Here is a 22,683-nt window from a genome sequence, read left to right on the forward strand (position 1 = left end):
AAAAGGTTCAACTATTGACAGTGCATGTGAGAGTACAAACTTGGCCAAGAATACCAGGTATGTGCAATGCTGTGATAAAATGCTAACATGTCACATGTCTGGAAAATACAGGGGTAAAAAAAGAATAATAGGAGCACTCCCAAGTGTAAGCCATCCTCTGATACTGAGCATCCAAAAAAAAGACCTCAGTTAGCAAAGTGACCGCCATGCATTACACAGAAAAGTACATCAAATTAATATCTAGCCTAGGAAAAATGATTGTTTAGCTTGTTGAAACAGCAATGGACCTTGATAACTTCTGGGCAAACTGATTGCAGTTGTGTAACACCATTCTTAATATAAACCATACTGACCCCAAACATTCTGCCAAAATGACCCTAAAATGCATTGCCTGGCTTGGAAAATAAGAGATGTGACTGGAAGACTGGGGTTCAGGTTTTCTGCAGTGTGCTTATCTGAAAGGATGACTAAATGAAAAACCCCAAATTCAGATGAGTAATAAAGAAATAACTAAGAAGACACACACAAATTGCTGTCAAAGTTTCTTCCGCTAAGTACAGACATGTGGCCTGAGATATTTAAGAGTTTCTTTCACATGTGTCTGCTCAACTAATGCATTTTTGTACCTGGCTGTTTCTTTTCTGAGATGTCAACCTGTCTCTAGACACACTTCTCAAATTCTGAGTCACCAGTCAATAACCAGTCTGACTGTATGGCTTTAGATGTTGAGAGGAAACTGACATGCATACAGGGAGATCATAACATTTGCAGACCTTCTTAATGTAACTCAGAGTCCAAGAGTACTGGAGGTGATCCTTGCAACACTGGGCACAGGGCTCAAACCATCCCTGTACATGGCACCTGTCCATTGCTGGGCCAGCTCACACAGTGTGAATTTAGAATTGTCAATTAAAGTAGCAAATCCATTTTTAGAGATATGAAAGAATGTTTAATTATTAATTATAAAATGAAGGTACTCCAGTTTAGGCGTGGCCCTGAGAAATATGCACTGTGATGTGCTTCTGTAATGGCCTTTTTTTTTTAACAAAATACAAATTTTTGTTGTGTAAATTGGATATGTTATGAGTTACAGAAAAAGGGAGTTCTCTTTGTCGCATTATACTGTAAATGTAACCAGTGTTAACTTACCTTTGGGCTGAAATGATTTAAGCATTATTATATCGTATCTGTCAAAGGGTGTAGGTCCACAGTATTTACACACACTTACAGCTGTAATGCAACAAAAGTAAAGTACTAAAATACACTTACAGTACATTACTTTGTAAAAATCTTTAGCACAAGAAAAAAATATCTAAGGTAGGATGCTATGAAATTAAGTCACTGGAATGAAGCATTTTTTAAATATCAAACAAATATAAAGAGCAGTAACCTGTAAGAAATAGATCAAATCCATAATTAGTATGACCACTTTTTGCCTTTAAAACTGCATAAATTCTCTTTGATACACTGTTGTGCAGTTTTATGAGAAAATCATCTTGCAGTTTGTTCCAAACACCCTGGAGAACTTACCACAGTTCTGCCATCTTTGGCAGTCTTGCTTTTTCTGTCTCTACAGGAAATTCCAGAAAGCCTCGATGTTGAGATCAGGGTTCTGTGGAGGCCACATCATCTGTTGCAGAGCGCCTTGTTGTTTTTGTTTTAAGATTATTCATTTTGGCCTTGAATATTGAGATTATTGTCATTGGCTTTTGGGATCATTGTCCTGCTGTAAAATGAAGTTTGGACCAATCAGTCCCTTCACATATAGTATGTTGTGACGAAAAGCAATCTGCTTGTATTTGTCAGCTTTTAGAATTTAATTAATTCTAACCAGATCACCAACTTTGCTTGTAGAAATGTAGCCTCAGACCAGCAAAAAACGTCCAGCATGCATCACTGTTGGCTACAGATACTCATCCATATAGCACTGTCCAGCTCAACTATGGACAGACTGCAGTTTAAGCCAAATATTTCAGATGTTTTTCCTTGTCTGGAAAAAACAGTGTTGGCTTTATACATCACACTTTACTATTTGAGATAGCGTGGCAATGGGATCCCCCCATTATTCCCTTTATTTTTTGGATTTTCATTTCTAGAAATGTCTTTCATTGTTAAGAAATCCAACTTATTAGCAGACCCCATTCAACTTTGTTCACAATTTATATCCCACCCCCCAAAAGTGGCTCTTTTATGTTTCCTGCAGTAAAGAGTAAAAATGGGTGGAAAGAGGTTAACAACATAAGAAAACAGTTTTACAATCTGACTACGCAATGGGATGTAGTTTGGGGAGTGAGCATGTTTAAAGCCTTGCTTCTCCAAAACACTTCTCATTGTGAGGAGTGATTGAAAAAGGCCATTTACAAATTATTTATTAATCCTATTTTTTTTTAACAAATTATCTCCTTTCTTTACTTCTCAGGTAAATTCTTTACTCTTTTCAGACAAAGAATATTCAGCCTTTTTGCACATGAAATTGAATGCATCTGAGAGGACTTTCTCCAGTGTACTGACATGCTAAAAGATGTTCATTTGAAGTATATTGGCTGTTTTAATTTTGATGAATGTTTGCAAGTGTGCCCTGAAATATCCCAGCCAGTGTTTGCCTTCATTCATCCACTTCTGTATTCTCAGGGCACAACAGTAACGGTTGCTAAGAAGGTAGCCATTTTCATCCAGGCTGAGGCATTTGGCAACCAGTCCTTGGATCTTGGTTACAATCAGTGACAATCACTTTATGGATGCACTGGTTTTTCAGCAATGGATCCAAAGTAGCAGGTTTTTTGCTCATTATGTGTTTAACATATAACTGGCCAATCACTAGCTGGTTTTACGATTAGAACAGAATTTAAGTCTGTGTAAAGTAAGTTAAAAATATAGTAATGACCAGCCAACTTGCAAAGGTGTGTGAGCCAGTTGTGCATGTAACAGGTATTTTAAGTCTATTTTAACTCTGCTGTGACATTTCTGTCTTGTGATCAGAGCGACCCGTTTGAATCAAGCTGGGAAATGAATGTGGAGCAGTGGCGGTTTGTAATGCGAGGTGCATTAAAAACTTTAAAAACTACTTAAATTAATTAGATAATGCAAAATAATCATGAAATAAATTTGTTTATTTGCACAATGTGTCTGGTGTCAGTGCATGTCAACATTCATTAAAAATTGGTTCTAACTTGTACTTGTAATTTCTGTGTGAATATCTATATTTCCAGAGTGAATGATGCTAGCCAAATGAGTGTATGTATATCCTTGATCTTTTGGCAAGCTGGTGACCCGAGGCTGCCCTTTAATTGGTTGCTTTCAGATTTTTCTGGTGACGCAGCTCTCTGTTCCCCAGACACTCCCACATTTATTGGCAGCGAATTAGTATTGGTTTAGTTTTTTTTAATCGAATGTGATTTGACAATCGTCATGTTGACTTTAATGGTTCACAGTTTATACCCGCCTTTCATATTACATAACTACAAATGAGCGAGCATGACTTTGATAAGAACTTCAAGCAGAACTTCAGAAATACAAGAATATCCAGTTATTTCATTAATTAAACACCCCTTCATAAATTGTACACTTGAAGAAAAAAAAAGAAGATAAAAGATCTTGGAACAGAGCGACCTGACTTAAGAATTCGGCAGCAAGCAAGTGATCAAGGATGAGCTTACATACAGACTTTTTATAGCTCTTGTTATGGCAAATGGAGATGGCTAACTGGGTGTGATGTAAGTAATGTCTTTTATGCTTTCCCTGTTTGCTGTTTCAAAGCATTCGGGACCTAAAACATCTTTCTGAAGCATGCAAGTTGCCATGAAAGTAGTCTCAGTCATCTAGACAATAGCATGAGTCTACATTTTTTTGGCAGGCTTAGTATTGCTAATCAGCTAGAAGAAGGCTACAGGATTCGCATTAATACCACAACAAAGAGTTAACCAAATTTGACACAATTTGTCCAGAATAATAGATGAGATATAATGTGTTTGTGGTTAGTAGAATAGTGTGCCTTTATTTTGTTTGCAAAAAGTTTGTCACTACAGAAATAAAGGGTGGGAAACACTGATTTAGACAATAGTTTGCGGCTAATGTTTTTTTGGCAGGCTTAATGAAATGACTCCATTTAATGAGAAAGTAACTGAGAAATTTTCAGGCCCAAAGGAAAGTAGGGCAAAAAGGAAATATAGGTATCCTGATCATAAAGGCAGAATAAGATTTTGGTTGGACTTGTCCTGTGCGTGTGGAACAAGACAGATTTGGTGGAGAGTTATGTTTTAAGATGTGACAGTCTGTGGATCTTGCAATATGAATTTGTGCAAATTTGAGGTAAACCTGGCAAGCTTGCATAGGACTGGGCAGAATGGCAGAAAATGTAGAATTACATTGGGACGGGAATGACTCTGAGGATGTGGTAAATGATAAACTGGGATGCAAGACTTGAGAAAAATCAGAGGCCTATTGATTGTATGAAATATGGTGGAAATGGCCAAGGACTGGACACTTTATTAGCAGTGGCAGAATAAGATTTGGATTATACATATGCTATGGATGTGTTATAGGACAGGCAGAAATCAATGTTACTAGAAGATTATGGAGGTATGGTTTGAACATTGTGGTGTGGGTTATGGCAAAATAGGGAATTGGGCAGAGGATTGGGCAATTTAGAGACATGTGTAGGATAAAATCTGGGTGGCAGGTGCGCCTGTTCCTTTCCATATCTATAGGGCAAGTTATGGGAAGAATAAAGGGACTGTGGATGTCACAGACTGAAGTTTTGGAGTACAGCAGAAATGGGAAAGCTGGCATCAGATTGGGCAGCATGGTGGGAAGGGTATATTTTAGCCAAGTTTTGACCAATGGTCCTGGTACTGGACAGGCCAAGATGTGCATTGACACTATGATGAGGGCAATGAGAGCATGTTGAATGACCGGATAGATAGATATGAAAGGCACTATATAATAAATAGATGTGAAAGGCACTATATAATAAATAACCGCTCCTTCAGTTTGGCCCCCCAAAAGTTCTGCCCCGCCCAAATTTTTTTCACCTGCTGCCATCAATGAGGAGGGCTGAAAAATCCCAGAGAACTACTATAAATGTCTGCTGTGTGTACATTAACATGTGTGAAGAAACACAAACTGACTGCAATATGTATGTGAAAGCAAAGACATTAGGCACTACTAGTTTAATAAGACATTTAAAATTATTCCACAAAGTAGAATATGCTGACTTTCAACACCTTTTATTAAGGTTAATAAAATTAATAAAGTGCCAATATATTTTTCACTTGCAATAATTATCTAGCTGTAAGGAGTCCTTATATTTTGTTTATACTATTGTGATTTAGGCTCTTATGCTTTTAAGATGGCAAAACAATGACAGAAGTAGAAAAACCTTTTCATTTTGTTGGGTTTGGAGCTGGGTTGATAGTTTAGGCTTATTTAAGCCATTTATATTCGGTGCCGGGCGGCACGGTGGCGCAGTGGTACTGCTGCTGCCTCGCAGTTAGGAGACCCAGGTTCGCTTCCCGGGTCCTCCCTGTGTGGAGTTTGCATGGTCTCCCTGTGTCTGTGTGCGTTTCCTCCCACAGTACAAAGACATGCAGGTTAGGTGGATTGGCATTTCTAAATTGGCCTTTTGGTGTGTGTGTGTGTGTGTGTGTGTCCTGCGATGGGTTGGCGCCCTGCCCGGGATTGGTTCCTGCCTTGCGCCCTGTGTTGGCTGGGATTGGCTCCAGCAGACCCTTGTGACCCTGTGTTTGGATTCAACGGGTTGGAAAATGGATGGATGGATATTTGCTGCTATACAATGGCAGACAAAACAAACATATAAGAATGTAATAGAGGTTTTAACCATTGTTTTGTGTCATGTTTTCATTACTAAGCTGAAACATACAGTATATATATATAATATATATATATATATACAGTATATGTAATTGCATAAAATCTTAATTGCTCTAAATATAGGCTGTTAAAAATGGCAACCATATTTTCAGTTTCATGCAACCACTTTTAAAAGTTAGTGTTGACCTTGGATTCTGTTTATTCTGTTCCAAAGTCATGGGTTGCAGAAGTTAGCCATGACACCATTGAGTGCAAAGCAAAATTGTTAAATTGAGTGAAATTTACATAACATAACATTTTTAAACCGACTTAATCAAGTTAGTGGAGGACCAGAGCCTATCCTGGCAGCATGAATAAAAAAGCAGCCTTGGAGGGGGTGCCAGTTCATTGCAGTGCTCACTCAAAAAAGTTGTTTAGTGTTGCCATAGTAACCTACCCTGCATCTTAGAGGGTGTGCAAGGAAAACTCACATATACACAGGTGAATGTGCAAAAAGTCCAAACACACAAGGAGTGGGCACTTTTAATTTAACCTGAGAAGCCACAGCATTTACATCTGCAACATCATGCCACGCCACCCACATGGGTCATTAAGTCATGGAAAATGTGAAAAATTGGTAATCTTCTACGAAAAACTTAGGCCAAGCTGGCAAATGGGTCCTTTGTGAAAGCTAGAAACACAAAGCAGATTTGTCCATTTTACTCAGTGTCAGGAAAAGCATAGCTTGAAAATGCATCAGTTTGGTTTAAATGAATAAAATTAGTCAAATATAAATAAGAGGACCTTGTCTATAACGAGGGCAGAACATCATAAATGTCTCCCAGCTCCCACACTCACTAGCTTTCACAAATCTCTCATTTTTAGGCAATTGGAAATCCCCACTGGTACCATCATCCCACAGGTCAGGCGTTACAATAGCTTCTATTATAGGCAGAGGGACCTTTCAAAAGCAAAGGCGGGTACTTGAGGGGACAGCTCACTGTCCATACTATTGCTGCCCACTTGTAATGCTTGCACCACAACATTGCATCTTCCAAAATCCAAGCAAAGCATATGAGCTTCCTTTCATTACGCCTGCTCTCAGTGCTCAGGTGCCAGTGGTCATGAGGTCACACAGATTTGAGCCACTCTTAATTTGTTGTTAACAAATAAAATAGTAAACTTCAAAATAACATTTAAATGTCTTGCTGCTGCCATCTCCCTGACTAGTGCTTCAGATTTAACTAAAATATAAACTCCATAATAATTGTAATTATTTACTGCCTACTCTACCCTATAGGTATGCCTTTTGACTTCACTATTGTTAAAAGATTTTAATTTCATGCACAGTAAAAGTTGGACTTTTGGAGTTTGACACAGGAACATTTAGATCAATGTTTCCTGATGTTTTTACTATGGTGGCACTCCTTTTGTAACTAAAACCATCCCAAGGCACACCACTATTCCACTAACCACAAGCACACTATGTTTCATACATATGCTCAACTGCCTGAATAGACTGGATGTCCGGAGAAACCGGTGTGATGGATGTCCGGCAAGAGTTGCCGGCCCTCACCCCCAGGCCGCCAGGAGGAGCTCTCCTGACAGCATGGACGTGCCCCGAGTTCCAGCAGGGCTTCATGGACTTTGTAGTTCTTATACACAGCCCTGCTGGATACCTTGGGGACCACAAGGAGTCGCTGTAGCGAGGCTCGTAGACTCATATGTGCCCTATAACCTGGAAGTGCGTCCTGGTCACGTGAACGGGAGGAATGATGTACTTCCAGGTTGAAGAAAAAGAGAAGTCTTTACCTGACCCGGAAGTGATAGAAAGTCACATGGACTGAGGGACAAACACTTCCAGGTCAAGGACTATAAAGGACTGTGAGAAATCCCAGATGGACGAGCTGAGTTGGGAGGCAGGGTGGCTAAGCTTCTGGGAGAGGAGGATTGTGATTGGTTATTGTTTATTGAGTATTGTGGAGAGGAGCGTGCTTTGTGCACCTTATTATTATAATAAATAATAATTATTTGGACTTTTACCTTGTGTCTGACGTGTGGTCTGAGGGTACAAGGGGGCGAAAAACCCTAAACTGTCACACCGGTAAAAACCAGCTTAGTATTCACAGACATGGCACTTAGTGAGCACTTTGGTGGAATCTCCCAGCTGCTTTGTCCTTTTGCCTGCCTTTCTCTGCCTCAGACACAACTCGTATGCCCACTGTCCATCTATCCTATGAAATTCACTGGCAACCACACACCCAGCCAGATGGACTGAAGCAGCCAGGAGATGTGTCCAAAGTGCTCTAAGTACTGTGTCTGCAACATAGCCATCGTGGAGCTGCTTTTATGTCAGCTTCTCCAGGTAGTACTGTCCTCCTCAGACAGATTTTGACCACCTGAGGACCTTGAAACTCTAAGATTCAGATCCTGGTGTGCTACATTATTATTTTAAAGGTGCAGCAATGGGCTGCAGCAGACAGGCTGAAAAAAGCTTATTTAGATGCTTTAGTGGATGAATTAATATAGTAATTGAATGAAATGCTTTGCCGTTTAGGGCACTAGTCTTGTGGTCTAATGTTACTGTTTATTTCCTACATCGAACTCAGTCCTGATCTGTAGCAAGATACTTGACCTTCCAGTATTCCAGATTTCAAACATACAGTATATAAAATAACTGCAATGTATCCTGATCTTGTTAAGCCTGGAAAGTTGCTTTGCAAATAAAATTCATTGTTATATTAGCAATCATACTCCAGCTGAAATATTCTCTGTAATCATGTAGCTTGGAAACCTAATGCCAATGAGCTAACTTAGCCTGCCTTTTCTCTGCATAATCTGCGGAAGCTACCTGGACAATTATTTCCCAGTGGATCTTGTGCAGTCAACAAAGTGTATTGAAAACATAAGACAACTATGTTTTCCCAGCTGTAGTCTGAAATCTGAATGTGCAGATGCAACATGTCATTTGCTGCTGTATAGGCCTCATTTACACTTCAACTCTGATATGAACTGGTTTCACAAATCTAGCAGATCTGATTTTGGTGTAAACATCTAAAACCCACGTGCTATCTTTTTGTTTTTTAAATCGCATACAAGTCACTTTTGTATGTGGTACTGAATTCCTTTTCATTTCACATCTCTCATATCTGTTCTGAGTTTAAATGGTCAGATCAGTTTTCTGCTCAAGGAAATAACTTCAATATTTCATTTTTGTGCATCATGCATGCAAACAAACATGGTGGACAAAGCAAATAGTTGTGTAGAGAGGATGAAAAATATTTAATGCATAAATATTTGAATGTTATTCATCTCATTTTAAAGATTGCCAGCCAATGGGAGTCATCAAAACAGTGAACAATACAGTCCCACTGCTCTTGACTCCTTTTGTATACATGTACACAAATTCCTCGCTGAATAGAGGCGGAAGAAGTCATGGTGTAATATGCAAAGACAGGGGTTCTGAAACTTTTTAATCCAAGCACATAAATTAGGAAAATCGGTACCATACTAGGACCCAAAAAAGAGGTTTACTATTGTATAGAATAAAAAGTAAATTTTTTGTTTTCTTTCTTGATGCTTGGGATTACACCTTGTTCTCTGTTTTGGCTGGCTTGTGCACATTTGAAGGTGTGCTGTCTACAAAGGAATATTTCATCTTATTCAAACATCAGTACAACATGTGAGTAAATACAACAGATACCCAAGAATAACACAATTTGGCTTGTGACTTACAGGAATCTCTGTAAAAAATGACTTGTGACCCTGGATTGTCCACTTTACTAAAGCAAGCCCTGGCAGCACTGCACAACTGTCATTTGATAAAAGAGGGCAACACAAAGAAAGTCAGCATAATGTCACTTTTATTACTTAACCCACCAAAAGAAATCATTGGCATTAAGACATGAAAAGAGAACATGGTGAACATTTGGTTGACATCCTGAGAGAATAACACTGAATTGTAACTTTTCATTTTAAGAGAACACTGGAAGATCTGTCATGTGGCTTTGCCTGGACTGACTCCACACATGACAACTCATCTCCAGAAATGTCTAAAAATTGGAATGATGTGTAAAATGTCACAGAAAATTTGAATCTGGAGGAGTACAACCTCAGTCCCTGTCTCGCAATACACAGCCATTTCAAGATCTTTGGCAATTTATTATATCTCTCCTTTGGCCTTAAATATAAACGATAGCTATAGCAGCATATAAGAAAAGATTAATATTTGTAGGCATTATGATACTACAGTCTCACAATGTAGGAGCATCAAAGGTGGGATCATATATTTTACCTAAGATAATGGGACCCATTTTCCAATGATTCTGTAGTTGACCAATTACAAAATATTAAAGCTGGAACACTGCAATTTCCAAGGCAGCTGGGAAAAATTTTCCCATGTGAATATATGACTATATCATATGTACATTGCTGAACACATTAGACACATTTACCCATTGTGGGACTCTTATCGAAAGCTAACAAGAAATGTTCAGTTACACTCCATAAACTTAAATACTTTGACCCTCATGGCCTCCGATCTGTATTTGTGCACAAGGTCTTGTGTTTTGGGGATGTGGAAGAAAACAAATGTAACATAAGAAAGCCAATGTAAGCATGGGGCAAATCTCTAAACTACACACAAACATTGTCTGGGAGGGGATTTGAACCCAAGTTTTACATACAAACATTTATTTAAAAAGCAGGTTGCATTAGTCAGTTCTCAAAAAATGTCGTCTTGTAGCAAACTCATTATACTGGGTAAAGCATTAGAGACATTGTCTGTATATATGCAAAAACTGGAAAGCTCCAGGAAATTGACCTCCTAGAGCCTAGTTTGGTACAGTGTTTACACAACGACAGATTAAATGCTATGACATTATAGCAGTCAGGATCTGTACTTGTTCTCACAGAGGAATAGTATTTTTTTTCACCCCCTTCGGTTCACAAACAGGGCACTTCTGAAACAGGCCATCTTTATACTATATACAAAATTGTGATTGGCTGAGTGCAACTTTCAGTCATTACTCATACTGCCTGTTCAATATGGCAAATGTTTGTAATGACTGGCAGTGTGAACTGGTGCCACTGTCTAATGCAACATTAATACATGAACAGAGTTTGAACTAATTCAACACACTCGGCATACTTACGCAATACTCACTACACTACTTGAAATTTAGAAATAAACATGGAACCCATCAAGCTGTAAAGCAATGCAAATGGCAGATGTTTCTTCATTAGACTGTCAGGAGATGCTGGTGATTAAAAAAAATTAGCTTCTCAAGGAAACCTCTTTCCCAGAACTTCACATTTTATAACATACAGCTGGGAGATTTCTCAGGTTTGGCAAGATCCAATTTCAGGGAGTGATGATTTCCGTTTTTAAGCCTTGTATCTTCATCGCAGTTTTGTAGGTTTAAAAAATAGGGTGGTATAGTCATCAGCATTGTTGTCTCACAACTTCAAAATCACATGTTCTCTCCAAATTTCAAAGACAGACATCTTAGCTTACTTGGCAACTATAAAATGTCTCAAAAGGAGCGAGTGTATGTGAGTTGGTGTGCCCTGTCATGGATAGATGACACATCCAGGGTTGGTTTCAGTAGCTGAAATACACTCTGATTCCCAGTGGCCCAGGAATGCATTAATGGAGTTCTATGATAGATGAATGTTTGAGAAAGGTAAAGCATTGGCATTGTGTTATGTAAAGCATATGAGATGAAAGGCCAATGGTTTCTATGCATTGTTCTATGACGACAATGTCATTTAGAACCTCCAGTTTTCCCAGTATCTCTCCAAAGACTTAATTCATATGTTCCAGCGCAAGAACTCCTTTAAAATAGCATTTATCCCTGACAAAGACAATAACCAAAGCAAGGCACCTCTCTCTAATAGTCAACTATGTTAAATTACGGGTTATCAGGATGTAATGTTACAGCCTTTCAAATCCCAAGCACAAATCATTCCAGGCTAGAGGTAGACAACATATACCAGCCTGTCAATGATAACCTCCTGTATGGCTTGAATTGTCAAGTGCACAATTGTCTAGTGGTAAATACAGTAAATACTGGAAGCAAGACCAAATCTTCTTTCTACCAAGTATATCACCGGCTATGAGACATGAGAGGCCAACAGGAAACTAGAGAAGGGCCTTTTGCTGACTCACTAAAAGTGTATAAAACAGATCAGGTACCAGTCTTCTAGATGCTGTAAATTATGCTATTAAGTCATTAAAATAACATGTTTTGTTTGAGAGGAAATGCCAGCTAACCTTTTCCCAAAACTCTGAAGTTGAGGCGTTTGGTGAAAAAGGAGAAAAACATATATTTGCTTTACAAATTCTTTGGTATGAACTTGAGATGACTGTGGTTCTGTTCTATGTTTCCTCTCTGAGACTTGAACCTTGGAAAGATTCTTACTTTAAAGAAGATCCCATTACATTTCATGTACCTGAACGACCACCCTGCCAGCAGCTGCCTTTCATTTGTAACACCCAACGACCAAATTCCTGCGCACACAACTGAAAAGCAGGCATACTTCCAGTAGTGCTTCACCAAGCACACTCTGGCCCCAGGAGTACGACATTATAGGCTGCAGCTGATACTACAGAAAATCCTGCTTGAATATCAAAAGTAAGAAAATACACTAGGCAGGAATCTAACTTCTGCAGATTCTCAGCAGACAGCCATCCCTGCCATTGTCTTCTACTTTAATTTGGATTCTATTTTTAAGGAGTTAAGTTGCTGAGAGCAGCAAAACTGAAGGCTGAGCCATTACATCCAATCATTGATGAACTTGGGGGGTCATCACCCCGAAACTGTGTCATCTGCTCACTTCCATTTGCCACTTCATTGGAAACTGGGGATGTGAAAACCTAAAAGGAAAAAAAAAGGTCAGTGAAAAAGAGGTGATTGTGCAGGGGTATCCCAGTCTTTTATATTTCAAAACAGAACTTAACTTTCATAAATAATTTTTTTGACTAGAAATGGGAATGTCTGAACTCTGTTTAAAACCACTGCACGATGAAACGTGTATAAAGTGTTACTTAATGTAAGGATTTGAATTGGTATATTTACTGGAGTTCATGCTTTAATACAGTAAGGACAGACACACACTGAACAATTTTCTTGTGTGTTGCAACATTAGGAGACTGGGTGCCTTCTCAGTCTTATAAATTATTTGTAAAAGAAAAGCTGGCATACACTAAGCAATTTTTCAGACTCACAAAGGATGCTTTTTCAACAATCTTACACGATTGCATAGGTGAGAACATCAAGTGTGTCATTACAGTACCAGATTAACAGGATACTGTAAAGAAAGGAAACCGAGGAGGTAGTGTTTTTATTATGACGATTCAATTTTAATTTGCTGCAAAAAAGAAAAAAAATGATTGTGCTTTTACCAGTCAATTTGTAACTGCTGGATAAAGTTCCTCAGTATGTCTTCTTTAAAGGCACCATCACATCATACAGGGAAAGGTTCTCTTGCCACTGAACCAGTCTTTCCACTAACATTTCACTGCCACATTTGCAAAAGTATAAACACAGAGTCTCTTCCTGACTGGTCAGTGGGCACTGAAATGCAGAATTAGTCCAAAAGGTCTCTCACACCTGATGAACTGAAGTCCGTTGGATCTGAGATTTGTTTTTGAAATGTTAAACAATTGAAGCCCATTTGCCATTTGCCATTTGGCTTGTGTCACAATGTATTTCATATCTTGTGATTAGCAACTTTACACCCTTTATTAACTTTCCTGTGATTTTGAGCTGATTTCAAAAAGTTGCAAGTCTGGCTAAAATCATTCAGTATATCTGCCTGCCCTTTCTAATACTAATAAATAACTTGCTGCCCTTTTATTTAGATGCATTTAAATAAGGCTTTAAAAACAGCACTAATGAGAAATCTTGGAAGCTACAGCCAGGATGGTGCACATTGCTGTCACTAGGATGAAGTCTGATCCTCAGTTGTACTTTTGTTGTCACAGCTCTATTTGAACCATTACCATATTTGTTAAAATTCATATCTATTTATGTTACTGCACACTAGCTTTTAATTCTAAACAAAAAGTGGAAAAATCAGTGTCTTTTGAATGGTGCTTACCATTTTCCCTTTATTTCAGCACAATGTTAGCAGTTCTCATACCATGCCTTTTTTTCTCATTATATTTTATACTACCTGAATGCTGTCCTTTGAATTGTCTTGCTTTGTGTTGGTGTCTTTGGAAACCTCTAGCTATGTGCTTATCGCTAAATGTCAAGGGAGGTACTACCCTTCTCTCAATCAGCCATACATGAGCATAATGGGTAGAACTGACATTCGATTTATCAGTTTACTAAGTGTGAACTGTGTGGATAGTGGTAAACTCACCCTGTTTTGGAGAAGTTCTTCTTCCTGGTCGTGGCATTAGATATGCAACATAAACATAACATTCTCAAACCATCTTCAGGATTGTGCAGTGCCACAGCCTACAGGCAACAATAGGTGCAAGGCATGAAACACCCATAAATAGGGCCCACCGATGCAAACACACACTCTTACTGAGCTGACAAATAATCTAACTTGTACATGTTTGCAGGGAAACTGGGAAGCCAAGAGGAAAAACCTCTTAGAGGCACAAGGTGAATGTGCAGACGCCACACGGACAATGAGGAAGAATAGTAGTTGAAAACAGGCAGCAGGAGTTAGTGCTCAGGAGTGTGACAAAAAGTTAGAAGACCCCTGACTGAGGAGGTACCCATACTTTTGAAAATGTTACATTCACCCACACTAATGTATATTGTGTAAAATCAGAGACATTTGACTTGTATAATATAAAATGAAGTCAAATTTTATATTTGCAGTAGCTAAAGTATATTAAATACTTGCCAGGAGAAAATGTGTTGAATGTGACACAAGCAGCATACGTAGGATAAATAGGATGGATGAGGGTAATGAAATAATAAGCCAGTAGCTGCCACTACTGCATTCAACACAAGCGCTTTGCTTTCATATGGCCACAGGCTGCTTTGATTAGCTAATAGCTACATTGTCCCAACAAATCATCCAGTTACCTTTTAAAAGCTGTCTAGGAGTATACTTCAGGTATGAAACTTGTTTGTTTCAAATTCTAACAATTCCCTGTGTGAGGAAATGCTTCCTAACTTCAGACTTGTATGCATTTCTGACTTAGATGCAGGTCTGTATCTCTAAATTGTCCTGCTCTGTTTAAGTAAACTGAAATGCAGAGGTGTCCACCCCAGGGTCGCTTCCTGTTTTGCACCCAGTGCTGTAGGGATAACATCCTTCTTCACATGACTACATACTGTACAAGAATTAGAACAGCAAATTCAGATAATCAATGAATGGACAGAGTTTGAGCATTATACCAAACAGAAAGAACATATTCATTTTGTAATATGAAAACAGAATTAATGTGTGTCAATTAAGTCTGTCAGTTTTCTAAAAAATGTTAACTCTACTCAATGCACTTTGTGCATTGTTCTAGAAGTCTGAGGAAACCTGCAGTAAAATTGTTCCACTTGTGCGTGAACAGCTGGAGCCTTATAGAGCTCTATTTCTTTGTTTTTTTTTTTGTGATTAAATCTTTTATTGAAACAAGACCTGCAGTCAAGAAACATGAAGACAACCTGATTATGAAGGGAACTATGTAACTCAAAGCTGCTTCCTCCCATTAATACCCCAATTACAGCCTAGGAACAAAATAAACAAAAACAGAATGGTGAATGGATAAAAAGAGCCCAAAACAAACAAACAATCAGGGAAACAGCAAATTTACCAAACTGTCCAAACAGGAGAAGATTAAAAAGAACAACCTAGGTAGGAATTGACTGAGTCAAGGCAAATCAAATACTCCTGATGGATTTAAATGAAGCATGGCTGATTTGGCATAAGGATGGTTCAGAGTAGATTAAATTAAAAAATGAGGAACACCAGTTGTTGAAAGTGACAAGCTTTGGGGTTTCCATCAAAAGGCAAGTAGTAATTTGGTGGCTGAAGCATCAGGACAGAACAATTCATGCTAGTGACAACACAACAAGAGAAAGTATGGTCCAAATACTAGAAGGGTCAGTAGCATCAGAGTAACAGTCAAAGAAAGAAATGAAGAGAGAAAGCGCCAGATTTTCCTCCAAATGACACACACCAGTTATCTCCAATTATTTTGTTGATTTTATTTCTTTGCTGCTTTCAACTAATGTAGTTTACTATTAGAATGCTGATCTGCGATGTCTGTATTTTAATTATTACAACATGAATTCATGTTTGAGTGTCAGCTGTAGAGATTTCCTCCTTTGAAACAAATTCAGTGATTGAGATGTTCTTAGAAAGACATGTACTTGTCAATCATTTTCTTGCACTCGGCTGTAAATTATAACCGAGGCAGGTAATTTCATGTGTCATTTGGGTATGGAGCAGTAGATGGAATGAATAGTTACAATGACACACATTACAGTACTGTCAGGCACTCCTTTGTATTTCCAATATAATCATAAGAAGAATGATGACATGTTGTATGCTGTTTGGACTTGCAATCATTATCTAACACTACTACTACTTTTGGTACAATACACCTCAAAATGTGCATTTAAAAAATACAAACTGAACTTCTAAATATAATTAACTAACTTGCTGCATGTTATGCAAATTGTATTTTCTACCTGCACAATTTAGGAAATGAAAGAGATACTGTATTCTCACTATCAGTGGTGGTCACCTGACCACACACAGACTAGGCACCCACAAAACACTTGTCTGTAACAAAGCAGCAGGAAGGCCTCCAGCATACATACTTGTAAACATCTAGGCTCTGGGAATTTGCATTCTACAAGCATCTGCAAAATATCTGTTAGCTGGGTAATAATTAAGGAAAATTAAGGCTTATTTGCCAGTTACTCAGCACTGCTGCCTCTTAGCACTACAAACTCAAGTTCTCCTCCATCAGTTTGTGTGACCTTTGCTATTGTTTCATGTACGATTTTTCAAATGCTTCTGGTTTATAAGAACTTTAGCTTGACTGCTGTTAACGTTAGGGAGTGCTTTTGGGCAGTCCCCAAATTCAAGTAATACTAAAGATGCCAAGATGTTTTTGGAAAAAATGTGTATTTATTACTAAACAAATCACACAGCAATGGGTGAAACACAAGGAGCAGACAGTATAAATAAACAAAGAGAAAAATAAATGGCCTACTACCCTGGTACTCTTTACTATGTTGTGTTTGTAGGAGTAGTCAGCCACAAAATCTGGCATTCTACTCAAATGGATTTCATAGCATGTATTCATATCTTTAAAGATAATGGTGCAGCTGCTTTTTCACTCATGCTTCACACTACCAAATTTAAACATATATACATTGTTAAGCCTGCTTAATCCAATGCAGAGTCATGGACCCAGCATTGACTGATCAACCAGGCTGAACTGCACATCTCTCTGAGCAATGTTCTTACAGGAGCTTGTATTATAAACAGTTCAACTACAAGCCAATACAGACATTCCTTTAAGACATGAATACAACATAAAGTCACATATCCTTTTACACATACAGATGTTCATGTTTTGTTATATGATGTGTTTTATGTTTAAATGTGTTCACAAGTTTTCCACCAGTTTTTGGCTTACCAGTAAAATGTTTTTTTCAAAATCCATAAAAAACGCAGGATAAAACGGTTTATTGTCCACTCCTAAGTTCCTTCATTCTTGTCAACAGTCTTCTGCACTCTTTTACCACAGTATACTAAAAGCTGTTCTTTTAACACAACTCTCCTATATTTCTTCATCTTCTCCTGCCTTTCTTTCTCTTGCCAGTTGAGCTATTATTAAATGTCTTCTTCCTAACTCCAAGCTTAAAGGCCTTCTTGACAGAAGGGTTTTTAAGCCCTGGACTGGAACTACTTCCAGGAACATCCTAAGGATATTTTCCAGAGTCAGAGCTAGCCAGTAGAGCCTTTGATATGATAGAGGGAATCCTAGAAGAATGGCTTTAGCGGTTCCTTGCTGTCCAAATAAACACCAGGTCACCTGTCCATTATAATGTGTTGTTGGGAGTCAACCACTGTCACCTATTGGCCAAACTCACAGACCTCTACTATCCTTTGAGGTAACTAACTCTTGAACATTTTTCCAAGCCAGAAGCATACTGCCTTCTGTCTACAATATCTCTGTACTGCTTGCAATATTGTGAAATGCCAGATATTCTGAACCAAGGTATTTTATGACCCAGCTTCCATCCCAAATTGCACATAATTATCTCCCTTTGAGAAAGTGTTTACATCATCCAAGGTTGACTTCTGCCCTGAATGCAGTGGTATAGTGATGCATTCCTGGCACTGTGAACCTGTACTTCAAAAATGAGTTTTAGTAATAGATTACAGAATAGAATACAACAAAAGAAAAACACTACAAATAAACTGAAAACTGACTAATGTCAGTCTGTACAGCAATGCCTCAGCAGAATTTTGCATATTTCTAACTTAACATGGTTCAATATTGCTGTGAATCATAATATCCATCCACAGCTGAATATACACAACTGACTGTGGTGCAAGGTGTCAATCTACTAAACACTGACCATGAATGAGGTGATTCAACACAGAGAAGACATACACAGGTACAAGCAGATCATAGTACAACAATGGAGAAATGAGCCAACTGCACCCAAGAGGCTTTCCAGTCTAAAATGAAACTTGACATCAAAGCACTAGAAGATGCCAGGGAAGATCTAGTGACATGCAGAAAAGCCAACAATGGCTTTCTGTTGTTGAGCTCTGGGCAAGCTTTGCACTCCACTTTGAAAGGTTATGAATTTTGCAATGCTTACAGTAGCACACAAAGGTCTGTGAGACAACTATAGCTACGAGTCAAAAACAAGCATACACGTCAAGCATTTGTTTCACTCAAGTCTTTATGAGCAAACAACATGTTAACACAACAGTTTAGTCTGTGTTTTTCTTATTCGTTTTAATTAAATCCATTCACTCCAAAGTCATGCACAGAACCAACATTAAACACAAAATGTGCTGACACTTAACTTTAGTTTAAAAGAAAATAATAAATAATCAAGCCATCCATTTTTAAACTTGCCTCCTCCAAATTAGAATTGCCAAGGGAGGAAAGGGGCACTATTTCAGCAGCATTTGAGGAAGAAACACCACGTGACCTCTGGGTCTCCTCTCACAAAACGGTGCTTACATGGGGGCATTTCAGACTCGTGAATAAACCTAACCTGTCTGTCTTTACAATATGAGGCTCAGTGGAGCACCTGGAGAAAATCCCTTTTACATTTTGAGTTCATGCTTAATATATTCTTAATTTATAAGTGGTTACAATCGTAAAATTATTAAAAGGTGTATTGTAGAAAGATTAAAAATTGTTTTGTTTGTCTTTATTAGATTGTCATGTCCAATGATTTTACGCAAATAAAGGCTTGCACACTCTCACTTTGCGTGAAAAGTAGCTTTTGTAATTTAAATGTCTGTATACTAAAAACCTTCTGCTTTACAACTTTTGGAAAGCATTTTTCAACTTATTAAAGGAAAGTACACTGGTTTCCTCCCACATATCCTAACATGTATTGGCTAGGCTGATTAGCAACTGTAAAGTGGCCTAATGTTAGTCACTATCGACTGTGTGTGTGTGGATGTGCCATACTTTGAACTGGCAGCCCATCCAGGTTTGGGTGTTTTGATACTTGTTCTCTCAAAAACTCTGTAATGAAATAAATGGATTACAAAATGTAGTGGATGGAAATTGTTAATAGTTAGGATGAATTTAACAAGTTTTAGAAAATGTTTTCTGAGTCTGGCCACAGATCATAATTAAACACGATTAAGGTATGTTCTTCCTGAAAAATGAACATATGACTAATTAAAATAAGAGGTTTTGCATTTACATTTTGCTGTATTGTGCAAAAAGATGCACTGCAGATAGCACTAAGACAACATAGTTCAAAATACACCACATTGCAGCCAATTATTTTACTTAAAATTTAACTAAGATGTCATTGATCAAAACAATTAAATAAAACACCTCACCTCATCCACAAAGGGAGAAACCGAATCATCTTAAAATAGTTTTTTATTCTTAAGCTTTCAATTCCTATTGGGAATCATCATTAGAAGAAAATGATTAGTCGTACAGGAATCCATCCATCCAGAGAACTGGCTGAAACATGGCTATCCAATGAAAACGCTATTAACAGACACTTGGATATGAATCCAGCATATGCAGGCTTAAAAAGAAAAATATGCACATAATAAATAAGACTTTATGAGCAGCACCCTCCAAACCCCACATCATTAACCCCCCACACATTCACCTACCCTCCTCTTCTTATTTGCTATATGCAGTATTGCCATGGATTCCTATGCGTCTAATCATTTTCCTCTGATGATGATTCCTGAATGGAGTCAAAAACGTAGGAACAAAGCTGTTTTAAGATACGTGATCCATTTTCTCCCTTTGTGGATTTCCAGCTACATAAAAAAGTAGGAAAACAATAGTGTAGGGCAATAACAGCTACTACAGGCCACAGAGGCTGCATGCTTTACTTTTATCACATACTTGCAGCAGCACTGCCAATCATAGAATGATGCACACTGAATTGAAGCAGTAGGAATAGCGGTGGTGGAGCTGCAGAAGTAGCAGTCTCTCTGCAGTCTGCCTTCCTGTACTGATACTGCAACCAACAAAGGGCCACAAAGTAGCAGTAAGCAATAAAAAAATATGTTGTTCTCACAAGGATCGGTTTCCGCTACTCTGTAGTGGGGGTTATAGTACACACAGTAGACACACAGAGCCTCCACTGCAATGACCTTGGCATTTTTCTGACAGACATACAACCAAATGGCTGGCACCAAATGGAGCTGTAAATCAATATAATACAAATATAATGTGTGTGAATTTATATACTCAGCAAAAAATGAAACGTCCCTTTTTCAGGACTGTGTATTTCAACAATAATGTTTTAAAAATCCAAATAACTTTACAGATCTTAAACAATGTTTTCCATGCATGTTCAATTAACCATAATCAATTAATTAACATGCACCTGTGGAATGGTCGTTAAGACCTTAACAGCTTACAGAAAGTAGGCATTTAAGGTCACAGTTCTAAAAACGCAGAGAGTTTACTAAAGAGACTTGTCTACCAACTGTGAAAAACACCCAAAGAAAGATGCCCAGGGTCCCTGCTCATCTGTGTGAACGTGCATTAGGCATGCTGCAGGGAGGCATGAGGACTGCTGATGTGGCTAGGGCAATAAATTGCCATGTCCGCACTGTGAGACGCCTAAGACAGCGCTACAGGGAGACAGGAAGGACAGCTGATCATCCTCGCAGTGGAAGAGCCCGGATCTCAATCCCATTGAGCACGTCTGGGACCTGTTGGATCTCAGGGTGAGGGCTAGGGCCATTCCCCCCAGAAATGTCCAGGAACTTGCAGGTGCCTTGGTGGAAGAGTGGGGTAACATCTCACAGCAAGAACTGACAAATCTGGTCCAGTCCATGAGGAGGAGATGCACTGCAGTACTTCAAGCAGCTGGTGGCCACACCAGATACTGACTGGTACTTTTGATTTTGAGCCTCCCTTCATTCAGGGACACATTGTGAAACATTTTTAGTTTATGTCTTATGGTGTTGACTCTTTTAGTGTTCATACAAATATTTACACATTAAGTTTACTGAAAGTAAAAACAGTTGAACGTGTGCTGTCACAATACCAAAATTTCAAACTTCAATATGATACTAAAATGTATTGAGATTCAATACCATTTTCAACACAAAACACAGTACAAAATGTAACTCAATAAAGAAATTATTTAAATAAATTGAAATTATGTATGTATCGATGAAAACAAATACTACAAACTTTAGTCATTAAATTTAAATACTTCAAGTATTGCAAGTTTCAATCGGTCTATATTTTTTTTTTACATTGATGAAAGCAAGCAATTGTTACTGAGGTAGTACAATGAAGTGTTACAAATGTCAATAAATATTATTTGAATAAGTATTCAAATCTTTTGTACATAGTATCTATAAAAATATTAAAACAAACAATAAATAAAACATTCATGTAAAAAGTACATTAATGCGGTCTTGTTCAAAAGAGAAATACACAAACAGACCATTAACACACTTAAAGGCTTTATATAAATGCAAACAGTGCACATTGCATTTTTGTGTAAAAAAAAAAATCTACAATGTCTTTTTAACTTCCAACTTTTTTGCAAGATAGACTAGCATGTCAATGTGCTCTTGTTTAGCTGCAATTGAGCCTTGACATACTAAATACATACAGTACTCTGAAGCACAGCTGGAGTAATGACACTGTTTATGCAGTTAAGCAAGAAAAATTATAGTGACCTACATTTTATAATAAATTCGTGATTTTAAAATAGTGAGTAATAAAATAAAAAAAAGTAACACGCATTGGCAAGACTGTTTGCGGTGAGGGAACTCTAGTACTAAAGAGCATTGCCCATGAATGAACACTGCAGAATTAAAGTGACTTGCAAGTAAAAATAATTGTAAACCATTGTCTTGATGCATTAAAGATTTAACTCGCTACAAAAAATGTTTTAACCTGTAGAAAAAAATAAATGTCACATCTATTCTTAAGATGAAACAGTTTACAGGTTTATACGTATTAAGGTTTCTGTAATTTAGAAGTAAGATTTTTTGTATTGACTCGCCCGCAGATCTTGCACACATAGGATAGCATGTGTCTAAAGGTTTGCTGTCCCCATTTGGACGAAAGCCAAAGTATTTCCAGATACCAATCTGACTGCCCTCTTCTTCAGTTAAGCATTCTGGTGAAGGCTCCACTGCTGAAATTGGCATCCTATTAACTCCTGTGAGTGGATGGAAGTAGGGCTGTAA

At 38.0% G+C, this 22,683-nt stretch overlaps 1 protein-coding gene across 2 annotated transcripts in view; it reads right to left on the minus strand.

The window, feature by feature from the left end:
* phlda3 (pleckstrin homology-like domain, family A, member 3) overlaps positions 1 to 22,683 on the minus strand; it is a 38,884-nt gene that overhangs the window by 10,942 nt on the left and 5,259 nt on the right. Inside the window, exon 2 of one of the 2 annotated variants that reach the window (XM_039748744.1) lies at positions 9,655 to 12,685. The exons of the other annotated variant lie outside the window; for it this stretch is intronic. The gene's annotated coding sequence lies outside the window, so the exon portion shown is untranslated. Of the gene's footprint in view, positions 1 to 9,654; positions 12,686 to 22,683 lie in introns of those variants that run through there. 2 annotated transcript variants of the gene reach the window in all.

The sequence above is a fragment of the Polypterus senegalus genome, chromosome 3 (genome assembly GCF_016835505.1).
Source record: "Polypterus senegalus isolate Bchr_013 chromosome 3, ASM1683550v1, whole genome shotgun sequence".
Classification (NCBI taxonomy): domain Eukaryota; kingdom Metazoa; phylum Chordata; class Cladistia; order Polypteriformes; family Polypteridae; genus Polypterus; species Polypterus senegalus.